The following is a 13,977-nucleotide window of genomic DNA, read 5'->3' on the forward strand; positions in this document are numbered from 1 at the left end:
AGAAAACAAAACAAAACAAAACAAAATAGTTAATCAGCTCCCAGTTACCTGAGTAAAGAGTAAGTTGCAAAGTCATAGGTTTCCCAATAAGATATTTCACGTTGCAGAAGGGTAGTGATTTAGGTTAAAATATAAAGACCTATAAGCAAAAGAAAATGGTCTGTACTATTGACTTTGCCGAATTTAAATGTAGACCTGAGCCAAGATAGTCTTCTGTGTCTCAATTTCATTGTTTTGAAATGAAGAATTTGGTATAGTGATTCTGAAGTTTAACATTCTCTTCGAAATAAGTAAGTTCTATTAAGCTCAATTACCTCATTATCTTTGGTGGTCCAAAGAAATGTGATTAGCACAGCACATATATTAAGATTTTGAGTTGATTTTAGATTGGGTCTTTGATTAATTTCTCAACTTTGAGTAGTATCTAGAACAAAGTAGAATATAGAAAGGCTTATGAAGTAGGCATGAGGAATGGGAAAGCTTTGAGTTATGTCTTTAAATATATTTAGAGATTACATCAATTGTTCAAGACCCAAAAATAAAGAGATATAGCTTTTCCAAGACAGACATTCTGATTAGCCCAGAGGCTAAAATCATTTATTAAAAATAAACCTGAAATCTAGTTTTGGTTATGGTTTTATTTAATCAACATAGTTTACTAAAAAGTATCAGTATTCTTTTTTACTCAGCATTTTATCTTAAGGCAATTTAAAATTTACAGATGATGATATTATTTTAAAATGTCTATGTATCAGAAAATGTGAATAAATAGAAATATAGAAACCCTCTCTATAGTAATACTAACATTTATATTTTATTTAGAAGAGTAGATTAGTAGAAAATATCCAAGAGCTTTCATTGTAATAACTGTTAACCACCCCAATGAAATAAAGCACCTATGCATTAATAAATAATAATAATAAGGTCAGAAATTATTAGTGCTTCCCTTTTAGTGTGGTGACAGGGGCCTTGATCAAAATATTGAGAAGATGTGCGATTTTCCAGATGGATGAGCTGGCCATGTAAATGCAAAATACTCCTGTGCTTTGTTTATGGAAGACTCCCTGCCCACAACTTGAATTCTACAGTAAGAACTAGATAAGGACTAGATAAGACAGGTAAGAGGTTTCCATGTGAGATAGAACCTGCGGATCAGAAATTCATCGGCCAAGACCCTGATATGGATGTAGAGTTAAAATATAAGTTGAAAAAAAGAAAGTCCAAACCAGAGATAAACATTTGAAGACTGAAAAGAGACTGAGACAATAATAGTTTCACATAGGGGTAAGATAAAGCATACAACTATAGGATATAAATGTTACCTTTTCTGTTATAAAAGGAAAGAATTGGAGGATGAATGAAGATTTAGAATTCTTGTGAGGTGGTAAAGACAAATCAGTTCTGACCTAAGGCCAGTTGAAAATAAAGCCTTAGTCTAGATCTTGTTCTTGTCTGGGCTAAAGGAAAAACTGCAGTAATGAAATAAGCATATAGAGATTATGAATAAAAAGGCATTAGGTTACTTTCCATGGCAAAATCATGTTATTCTTAAAAACCAAACAAAAAGAGTAAAAGAGGTTGAAAGAGGAGAAGGAAGAGACAGAATAGGAAGAAGATAGGTTGATAAACAGCATTAATAAAATAAAGGGGTAGTACTTGGAGTTCATGAACACATTTAGAGCTTTTAACATTTGCATTAGTCAGGTTCTCCAGAGAAACAGACCTAATAGGGTGTGTGTAAGCATGTGTGTGTGTGTGTGTGTGCACGTGTGTGTGTTTGTGTGTATGTGTATAGATAGATAAATGTATCTGTATCTATATCTGTAGCATGGATATATATATATATATATATATATATATACACACACACATATATGTGTATATATACATATATATAGTATATGTCTCTAATATATTGTATATATTTCTATATGTATATATATATTTAGAGAGAGAGAGAGATTGGTTCACATGATTACGACGGCTGGCAAGTCCAAAATCTGCAGACCAGGCCAACATGCTGGAGACCCAGGGAAGAGCGCATGTCGTAATGCAAGTCTAAGTCTGTAAAATTCCCTCTTGTAGAGGTCAATCTTTTTGTTCTAATTAGTCCTTCAATGACTAGATGAGGCCCGCACACGTTATGGGGGCAATCTGCTTTACTTAGATTCTACCAATGTAAACGTTAGTCTCATACAAGACAATACCCACACAGAAACATCCAGAATAATGTTTGATCACATTACATGGGCACAATGGCTGAGCCAAGTTGACACATAAAAATAACCATCACAGGAGTGTTTCTTAAGTGAACATACAGAGGGTGCCAAAAAAATGTATACACATTTTAAGAAAGGAAAAAATCTATTAAAATTGTAATACTCAATATACACTGATAACAAAAGATGAATACATGTCACGTTTGACTTCTGTAATTACGAGAGGTGCTCAAAATGGTTACCATCTGCGTCTAGACACTTCTGATCATGGTGAACTACTGCTGGAGCAACGTTGACCAAAGTGTCCACTTGTGTACATTTCTTTGGCAGCCCCCGGTATACTGAGAAAGCAGAGTTGATAGAATGGTACTGTCCTGGCTCTGCCTCTTACAAACAGTAGGACCTGCAGCCAATTACTCCATGTGTCTGAGCATCTGTTCCCTTTCTGATGTCAGTAATAATAATCTGTATTTCATGGTGTCCTGAAGATCCGATGAGGAAATCTCTGTGCAGTTCCAGGCATGAGGAGGTGGTCAATAAATGTACCTCTCATTATGTTTTAATATGCATACAGCACTATCATTGTTATTATTGTTATAATGTGATATACCACTGCTTGAGTTAACCTTTTTTCAGGTGGATATTGAGAGTGAAGTATGTATTTGAGCGATGCTTCAAGATGGAGAGCTGAATTGACATGTTGAAAGGAAAACATATTAAAGTTTGACTTTTAGGATCAATTTACCTAAATTATTTAGATTAATCTGAGCGAAGTCATACATGTAATTTTCCTCTATGTGAACGCTGACGATGTGTGACTTCTGAGCAGGGCGTGTTTGCTAGGCTTCTGTGTCCTCTGAGGTAGCAATGCATTTCTAAAGAAAATAGGCAGTTATTATTTCAACCTCTTGCACTTTCAACTTAAGTATTTACCAATGAATAAAGCCTTTCTTCTAAGTGTTTTATGATGTTTAAGTACAGTCAACTGGAAGACCTGCATTATCTAAAACTGTATTACTTTCATTAAATTCTCGACATTAAACTCCTAAAATTCTTTTTCATGACATTTGAAGTTTGATACAAAAATTGAAGGGGAAAAAACGTTTTATCAGTTTGGAAAATATCTTCATATTGGTTTCAATTTACAGATATTTTATTAATATTAGGTGATATATTTTTTTCAACATGCAAGCATTGTGACTCAGCTTATATAAGAAATCCTCTCTTACATGATGTCTCTTTAGCTTTGTAGTCTTTTTTCTTTCACTTTAGGTATTTTTGTTTAAATTCATGAGAAAATTCAATTAAAGACCAAAATGCAAATAAAATACGTTGAATAAAGATTCACATTATATAAGATCCAAATTTATACATTGTGTGTGTGTGTGTGTGTGTGTGTGTGTGTGTGTGTGTGTGTGTGTAGGGGAAGTCTCATTCAGGCAGCCATTCTAGAAAGCCATGTAAGTACCTTGTAAATTTAGTACCAGAACTATCCCTGGCATACGCTCATAGAAAGAAAAGAATACACTTTGCAACATTATTTGTGATACTAGAGATATAGGAATCATCTATTATCTATCATTGGTCGAAAGGGTAAATGAGTGATGATAATAGGCCTGCAACGGATTATAGTGCAGCAGTCAAAATGTATAAGCTTAGGTCAACTAGGTCAACTAAAACACAGGCACATACATTTATAAAACAATGCTATATATTTTTCAGATACTTCAAAAATGTGAATTTTAGACATCACGCTCAGTTATATAAATTAAGATCACAGAGCCTGTAATAGTTGATTGTTTACTTTCATTATGGACGTTTGTACATAGAGAACAAGACTATCCTTGCTAAATTTCTCAGTTTTGCTTACTTCACAATTCATTATAAATACCACATGATATGGGTGAGACTTGATGTTAACTATAACCAGTATTACTAGAAAAAAAAAATCAAGTTCATGTTTGTTTTGTTCTGAAATCTTGTTAATTTGAAATACAAATTCTGATCTCTTTAGTAATCAAAAACTTCTGTTACTGTAAAGTCTCTTATGAAATGCCAGCAAATGTTCATCTTTTTCATTTTTGCCTAAAATTTATACCTTTTCTATATATGTCTTTATTTGGAAAGTGAAAAAGGAAAACCAAGAGAGACTGTGGGAGACAAAGATCACTACAAGCCCAATAGATGAAAAGTGCTAAAGGAAAAGAAGAAAATAAGAGAATATTATAAAAATTATTAAAGACATACTAAGGAAAGATTACCTACCATAAGGAGTGTTTTGGCTTTATTATTATTATTATTATTATTATTATTTTAATGGTGGTCTGCCGTTTACCTGGTCAAAGCCTAGATTAAGGTATGTCATTGTTAGAATTAGAGAGGAATTTTAGTGCATTTAATATTCTTAAACTTTGTTATCAAATTCAAAGGGCTTTCAGGGCACAGGAAGCTGTAAAGAGTCCTTGTAAGGTCTTATAGGAAATAATAGCTTAATTAACTTTGTAGAATAGTAATATTTGGCCAGTCACAAGGGTTCTTTGGAGCCTGATATTAAGGAGACTAAGAACATGATTTCAATGCCTTCCGGAACTTGTAAGAATGTTCTCTGGGCAAAGGCTTTCCTAATCATATTTAAAGGCTCCTCTCGGATTCATGCCACTCATCTTCTAGAGGGTAGAACAAGGGATGTGAATGAATCACAGCTACAGGGAATTAAAGATAATGGAGCCAGTAACACCCTGGTGGCCTTATAAAGGCAGTGACTATCTGAGAGGAAATTCCCAGCAATTTGTCAAAAGCTAATGTTTCTTTCTTTCTGAGTTTTCTTTAGGTTTGGTTGTTGTTTGTGTGTGTGAAATTTTTTTGTTATTGTTTTTGGCCATACCACAGCTGATTTTGCCATGATCAGTGTATTCAATGTTTCTGTGTGTTCTACAAGAACAGATTTGCTGTGACAAAGACAGATAATTCACATTACCTAAAATATTCTTTATGTCGTCTCATTGTGGGAACCTCCCATACAAATTTAGTGGAAAGAGATTCCCTAAATCTCCAGAGAGGCAAGATAGGGAATTACCAGATAATTCTGATTTTTGTTGGCTTGCACCACTCGAATCACAAATTTAGTTCTTTACTTAATAGGTGATTGAAACTATTTTTTTTTTGCCATTTTCTTTAAGATGAAGGTTCTGTACTTTGAAAGACGTGCAAAATTATTGTAAGAGACAAAAAAAATCTCATTAATTATCTTCAGATAGAAAATCCCTTTGATATTAATGTATATTTCAAATTACAATGGGTTCTATTCACACATTGATAATAATTTTAAAACAAAGTGTGAAATGAGTATTACCTTACCTATAATGCATCATGTGTGATTATGTATGTATTATTATACGACATTAAACATAGCAAAGTTACTTAAATTATTTGTGAAGATCAAAAAATCACACACTGATTATCCAATCGTGTGTAAACAATGATATCAAAACTTACATATTATCATGTCATTAGACAATAGTTATTACTATATATTACTATATACTTATTATTATATACATATTACTATACATCTTATTAGTAACCAGAAATCCAGCTACAGAAATCTGAAAATGTCTTTCACCATGTTCCTAAGCTATCTTTATAAATTAAAATATTTGAAAATATTGATATAAGAGATTTTTGTTTGTTTATTTAGGAATTACATGCCTTAGATAATAAAAGATAAGCTCCAAACCATTCCCAACAAATCCCCATCAAACAGCTTCTTAATGTGTTTTTTGTACTCGTCAAGAAGATTCTTGTCATGTCTGTTGGACTGACTGACTTTAAATCTTGAAGCCTCATGGGTGTCCCTCTGGAAAGAAAAAAGAATGAATTCAGTACCACACCTCCCTTGAAATCCAGCCCTATGTCTTATTGCTTTAAAGTTAGCAATGAGCCGGGGGGAGTCATTTAGCGCTGCTCTGGATGTTAAAGTATGAAGTCTTTGGATTTCAATCTTAGGAAGCTTAAAAACTGTTGTTTTATATTAATATAAATTCAAGGCCTTCACTTTACTTTTAATTTGATAAATGTGTAGGGTACAATGCTATTTCTTGGCAACCACTTCTTACAGATGGTATACCATAAGGAATGGACTTTCTCTGCCTGAAAAACGAAGTCCTGAATGTACAGCTTATGTTTTCAAAACCTTTTTTTTTTTTTTTTTTAAAGAGGAAATGCTGGTGCAGGTGAGGTTGACTCAGTAAGATAACAGATACCTGTAAGCACGCAACCCTAACCAGCCACGTATTGGATGCTGCCATTCGTCTCCTGGAGATCTTGACTTATTTCTGTGTATGACATGAACCTGAATAGTATTTTACTTAAAATGGAAGGTCTACTATATTATTTAGTGACTATGAACAGCACTGAGTTTGATGTATTACATATATTATCTTACTTAAAATTTATAGCACTGTGAAGTAGGTGTAGTTTTCCCAATTAGTGAGTAAACTAAAACTAAAAAAGTAAAATAAAATAAAACAGGTGCATTGTTTGCAGGCTTACAACAAGTTTGAGCTTGATTCTGTATCTGTAAATGAAACCAGCTCTGTCTTCATCTCTGTATTGTCATAAGGGTAACATAAGATACAACATATAAGTTATCTGGCATGAGGTAGACACTCAAAGAGAATAGTAGTTGGTGGGTGTGTTACTGGTGTTTTCGTAGCCGCAGTAGGTAGGGTACATGATTTGAATCAGAATCTCTCTGACATTGAAATCCTTTTGAACTTTAAGTAATATTTTTTAAAAAAACCTGATTTGGTCCCTTGTGATTTATGTGGAAATTATATGTGAAGGTTTGGTTTAAATTTTTATAAGAAATAAGAACAGTACTTAAATATATATTGGACTCATTTTAATACAGCTGTAGTCTATAGTACTGTCTTATTTAAAATAAAAAAAATCAAGAAGTTTTACAATTAGATTTATCTATAGTTAAATATGCTTTTCCTGAATTCCGAAAACCTGAAGATTGATTCCTAAACTCCTGAGTATGGCCTAATGAATTCTTAGTGAACTACAAACTTTGCAAGTCAAAATGTGCTCTCATTCTTTTTATTTAATATCAACCATAATTAAATGTTCAAATCATGAATATTAAAAACATCTTTAAAAAGAAATGACTTTTCTAAAATAGAATACCACTTGAATCATACTGATGACCCAAAATATTCCACCTTTTTTTTTAAGTGGAAGTTGATTGATTTTCACTGACAAATAAAAATTACCACATGCTGATCTGAATAGGTAATGAACACAGGCATTTATATAGGAAGGAACAACTGTCCTTTTGCATATTAAGTTTCTATGGTTATCTGTTTTATTAATTCAAATACACTTCTTGTTACCTGCTTCTATTTCCATTCCACTGACATCTGTTTCTAGGCTTTACACACACATGCGTGCACGCACACATATGTACAATGCCAATAAAATAAAGAGAATGTTCTAATTTTTCTCCTTTTTCTATGTAAGAGTCAATGAAAGCTGATATACAGACTTTCTTTTCACAACTTAATTATATACTTGAAACATATTCTTCTTATTTATTTCTTTTTTTATGTTAGTGTTCTCCAGAGAAATAGAACCAATATAATTGATATATCTCCACACACACACACACGCACACACACACACACACACAGGGTGCCAAAAAATGTATATACATTTTAAGAAAGGAAAAGGCTGCATTAATTGTAATACTCAGTATATACCATTAACAACAGATGAATACAAGTCACGTTTGACTTCTGCAATTATAAGAGGTGCTCAAAGTGGTTACCATCAGTGTCCAGACACTTTGGATTACAGCGAACTACTGGTTTAGCATAGATAACATCTCTTAAAATGTGTATACATTTTTTGGCATCACTGGTATATATATATATATATATATATATATATATATATATATATATATATATATATATATATATAATAAGGAATTAGCCCACTCTGTTATGAAGGCCAAGAGGTCCTAAGACCTGCAGTCAGCACACTGGAGAGACATGTGCATTTCTATTCCGTTTCCGAAGGCCTGAGAACAAGAGCCAATGGTGTAGTCCGGTGCGAACACCAGCCGGCTTGTGATCCCAGAAGAGCTGGTGTTCCATTCTCATGCCTAAGGCTGGCAAAGACCAGCATGTGCAGTTCAGGCCTCAGGCAGGAGGAGTTCTCTCTGACTCAGCCCTTTTGCTCTGTTCAGGCCTTCAGTCCTTTGGGTGGGCAGGCATCACTTACCCAAGGTGAGGGACTGAAATCTGCTTTACTCAGCCGATTCAAATGTTAATCTCATCTACAAACACCCTCACTGACGCCCTTGTGCATTTGGTCCGAAGTCTGAGCACCTCGAGGCCCAGGCAAGTAGACACATAAAATTAACCATCACAATTTTTAAAATTGTTTTGATTACATTTTATACTTGGAAATTATCGAACATTCAAATGCAGTATTAAGAAATAATACAGAGAAATCGCAGAGATTTCATACAGAGAAACTGGCCTTTTCCCAGTTTCCCTCGATAGTAGCATATTGTCCAATTCTCTCACAACCACAGCAGTGACACTGATACTGTGGAGATAAAGAACGTTTCCATTGAAGCAATGCCACTCCTGATTTATTGGGACTGATGTTTGCATGATAAAGCTATTTCTCCATTCTTTTACTTTCAGCCTGACTATATTGTTATAATCGAAGTGAGGTTTTATTTATTTTTATTCTTTTTTCTTTCTTTTTTTAAGACATCATATAGTTGGATCATGCTTATTAATCCAAGTTGCCAAGCTCTGTCTGTTAATTGACACGTTAAGAGCATTTGTACTTAATGTAATTATCACTATGTTGTTGATTAAGGCTATTTTATTATTTGTTTTAGGCTTGTTTTCTCTGGTTATGGTTCATCTATTCTTTTTCTAATTGCCTTTCTGTGGGTTACTTAAACATTCTTTTAGGATTTCACCTTGATTTATTTATAGTGATTTGAAAATACTACTTTTTATGTTTTGTGTGGTTGCTCTAGGTAATACGTTACCTATACATAGCTTTTCACATTCAAGTGATGTCATTATTTTACCAGGATGTTTTCACTAGGAATAGGATTCTGTGTTGACAATTTTTTTTTTTTTCAACATAGGGACTGTGTCGTGCCATTTCTTTCTGGCCTTCCTGCCTTCTGATGAGAAATACACTAGTATTGTAATTGATTTCTTTTGTCGCATATGGATAATGTGACCAATTTTTTCTGGCTGTTTTCAAAAGGTCTTTGTCTTTATTTTTCAGCAGTTTAATTTGATGTGTCTTGGTATGGATTTGTTTGGGTTTACTCCTTTTTGGGTTTGTACAGTTCCTAGAATGTAGATTTCTGTCTCTTGTCGAACTGTTTTCGTCCATAATTCCTTTGATTACTTCTTTCGGTCCTGTGCTCTTTCTCCTGTACTTCATGAAATCCACTGACATAAATGTAAGCTATTTTGTGATAGTACCACAGGTCCCTAAGGCTTGGTCCATTACTTTTTAAAGTAACTATTTTCTCTCTGCTTTGCAAATTGATCTCTTGTTCTGTTTTCTACTTAATCAGTTCTTTCCTGTGCCCTCCATTCGGCTGATGAGCCCATCCAATGAATTTTTTTTATTTTGGTTTTTATTTTTTTGTAAATCTACATTTTTTTTTATTTAGTTATTTTTATCATTTATTTTTCTTGTCTGAGACTTTGTATTTCTTTGCTGAGGCTTTCCACTTTTTTTTTCATTTGTTTATAAGTTTTCTTTGAAGCAATTTATGATGAGGGCTTTAAAATCTTTGTCAAATAATTATATCTCTGTCATCTTGGTCCTATCATCTATTGATTGTCTTCTTTTTATTTTTCAATTTTACTCAACTACAGTTTTCTGCTTCTTGGCATAATGAATGATTTACAGTTGAAACCTGGACATTTTCCTATTATATTTTGAGACTTAGGTTCTGATTTAGAATTTACCTTACATGGCTTTCTCTGGCACTGCTCAGGCAAGGGAAGTGTGTGTGCTGCCTGATATTGCCAGATGGGCATGAAAGTCCCCTCTGCATGTAGTTGTTTGATGTCTGAGCATAGGACCTCCTCATTCCAGCTGGACAATGGTGAAGCTTCCACCTGCCCACTTGCTGTTGCTTAATACCATCTCAGTGCGGGTACTGGAGCACTAGATCAGCCTCCCGAGAGTGAAAAATTAGGTTGTTTATTTGTTCTTTGATGGTGTGTATGGGCATGGGGACACAGTTTTTTTCCTTTTGTTTGACTGGCAACAAGCAATTATTGTTAAAAACTTTCTGTCTTTCTAGGCTGCCCCTTTTTTGGTTCTGATAGAGCCATTTATCTCCTCTCTCTCTCTCTCTCTCTCTCTCTCTCTCTCTCTCTCTCTCTCTCTCTCTCTTTCTCTCGCTTTCTCTCCCTCCCTCCCACCCTCCCTCTGTTTCTCTCTGTATCTATGACTGTGCTATCATAGCTATTGAAATATTGAAATATCATTCGCCACTCTTTGTATCTATTTTTATTCCTAACTCTGCCGTACTCATGTCCACGCCCACATCTACATTTATATGCACACAAATACTTTGTCATTAGTATTTATAGTAAATATCCTCCCTCCTTACCTCTATAGGACAAAGGAAACTTCTGATTCAAATTTATTTTATATGTGGATTTTTAAATATATCTTTGCTTTGTATATGACACTAATGCAAAGCCAGTTCATTTTGGAATATGAAATGCACCAAATGTTTTATATATATTTGAATTTTTCATTTCCATTGGGACAAGAAACTCTGCTATGAATTGAATCAGTGGTATGTAAGACAAGTGGTTTTTATTGCCATGAGATATGCATTTATATTTTATATCCTTTACCCCGCTGACCTCCCACCAATTCTTTCTCCCTTCTGGAATATTTATTTTCTCACTCTAGGTCTCTGCTGCTTACTTTTATATGGTTTTAGAAACAGAGCATGTTCCAAAGTATCTTCAATTTTTTGGAGAGACAGTAGTAGTGCAACTTGAGGCTGTACAACATTTCTAATGGAAATGAAATCGCTATTTCTCTCTCTCTCTCTCTCTCTCTCTCTCTCTCTCTCTCTCTCTCTCTCTCTCTCTCTGACTCACTAGTGATATGAAGCTATAAAATAAAGCATGTTAAAGAGTTTTTCTTTGCAGGGTATAATATTTATTTCATTGTGTAGGTTATCTTTTGTTCTAGCTCAAAGAACAAAATTTTGAAATCTGTTTTACAGTCTGAGCACTTTCCTAATTCACAAGCCAACCCTATAGATCACATGCTCCCCAAGAACAGGGCTCATCTGTCATTCACTCTGTTATCACCCACTCCAGGCACTGTGACTCACGCTCATTAGGTGATGGTTGAGTCAAGAACTGAATGGCAAGGAGTCTGCCAAAATCTCGTGGCAGACTGTTCCGACTACTCAAACATCAAGGGCATAGGAGGAGGCATGGTGATCAGGAGGCAAATGTGTAACATAAGGACAGAGAAGAAGAGATTGTAGAAAGAGAAAAGCCCAGAAATGAGCCCTGAAGTGCCTCAATGTTTACAAACAAAGCGTTGAACACACAATAGCTTCTCAACAAATCTGTAAGAACTAACACATTTACTTATGAAATATCTAGAGAAAATTGATTTACTTTTGAGTCACTCTGTTTATATAAGTAACAATAAACTAAAATATAGAAGCAATCAGCCAACCCCAAATTACACTGGTATGTATCGCATCAAGTTTAAATATTCCAACTTTGGTTTTTAATAATGTTTGAAGTCTTCTAATCATATTAATCACTGGTTTCAAAAGAAATATTAACATATGCTTTGGAGAGCTTCTTTCCTCATTTCTAGCCCTTCTTTTCTCATTCATTGCCCTGAATCTATGTGGAAGGGCATTGGCAAATCTTGGTGCCATGCTTTTATTATGCCTTAGTGATCCTTCACCTAGGTGACCTGGTGGCAGTGCTGCATATGGCTGCATGCGTGTTTCTGTTGGTTCTTAGTAGCAGGGAGCAGAGAGGAAACAGATTTCTGCTTGCAGGTCTGTCAGACTTGATTCCAAGAAAAAAAAAGGTGTTTGGGGTCACAGTGGTCATGAGTGGTCATGGAATTTCAAGATAAACGAGGCAGGGAAGGGCCATTACTTGTCTGAATCTATCTTTAAAAAAAAAACTAGTTGCTAGAGACCTTTGTAAAATATCCGTATGCTTCTAAAATTAAATTGCACATTTGTAGTTCTTCATCTCAGCTATAACCTGAAACTACCAGCTTTTCTCCCTCCCAACCCTCTGAGCTCTCTGCTGTTTCACCCTTTGATACACTCCAGCTGCACTTTCAATTCCTGTGGCTCCTCGTAGGGTGACCTGGAAACTTGAAAACCCTCTATGATCTTGTGACTTTTTTAAAATTAAAAAATGACACTTTTTCATCTGAATTAACAACCTGTTGGCATTCTCTCAAATTTCTCGAATGGCTGCTGGTATTGCCCAAAATTGTAGACTGTTTGTTACAGACTCAGATTTTAATAGCAATCAATCCTTTGACTACTTTTTGATTCCCCTCCACTTTTTTTTTTTTTTTTTGAGAATTACTTCCCTATATAACAGCCAAGTTGGAACAAAGACTACCTAAAGGTAAGAGGTTTAATACATATTGCATAAAGCTTGACGGTCCCAGGTTCATACATAGTACTGTTGAAACTGAGGCTATTCTAATTCCTTATGAGTAGGTGGGAGTCACTGAATGCTAGGAGTTAAAGCTGCACCAGTTCAGTTTCCCAATTTCTTGGATTTCGCCTGTCACCTGTCTAACTTATTATTCTAGTTTATTTGTGACCAATTAAAAAAAAGTCCATCTAGAAGTGAAAAGACGGGACCTGCCCTATTATTTGCAATGCTGGGCTACATCAGGAATAAAAACATGGGCTCTTGTTTTGCTTCATGTTTGCATTTGTACTTTAATTTTCTTCAAAATCACTTGAGGCTTTATGTCATTCTGTTCTGCTAGTATTACATAGTATTTTATGGGAGCTTATTTAAAAAAAATATCTTTATACCATGAGTATAGTTTATAAATAATTCGTTGTAGACTCAGAAATTAAAACTATGGATCTCCATATTTTCATTGCCAGAAATTTTCTTCTCCTCAGGCTATTCTTTTTCTTATGGGAAGGTACTGTTAGGAAATCAGTGATTTTTAAATATACCAAGTCCTCAAGAATGATAAGAGAAAGATGATCTCCCTTTAGATGGAAGTGATCTAAATGAGGATGTGCAAGACAAATAATATCTATAGCGATTTTGAGGGGATCTAGAATCTAGGGAAATACCATTTGCATATTCTACCATTCCATTTAATGTGAATTTGAAAAGTGTCTTCAAACTCCCTCCTAAAGCATCGTTAATCTGGGACTTGGAAGACGACTGCAGTTTTCAGGTTCATTTTTACGATAAAATGCTTCATGGAAACAGGCATCATGAAGTGAGGTTTCGTGGTGACACCTGCTTGAGGACCAGGGGGATGCTTCTCATCTCAAAGCTCCATAATGAATTGGGGGAGGAGTGAAAATTGAGGAAGAGATTGGAACAGGATCAAGAATAAGAAATGTTATCGTTGTCCAAGTATAGACAAATTATAATCCCACATATATAGTGATAATTGAACTTCTCTATACAAGTGAAGATAA

This window comes from Rhinolophus ferrumequinum, chromosome 18, assembly GCF_004115265.2.
Source record: "Rhinolophus ferrumequinum isolate MPI-CBG mRhiFer1 chromosome 18, mRhiFer1_v1.p, whole genome shotgun sequence".
NCBI lineage: Eukaryota > Metazoa > Chordata > Mammalia > Chiroptera > Rhinolophidae > Rhinolophus > Rhinolophus ferrumequinum.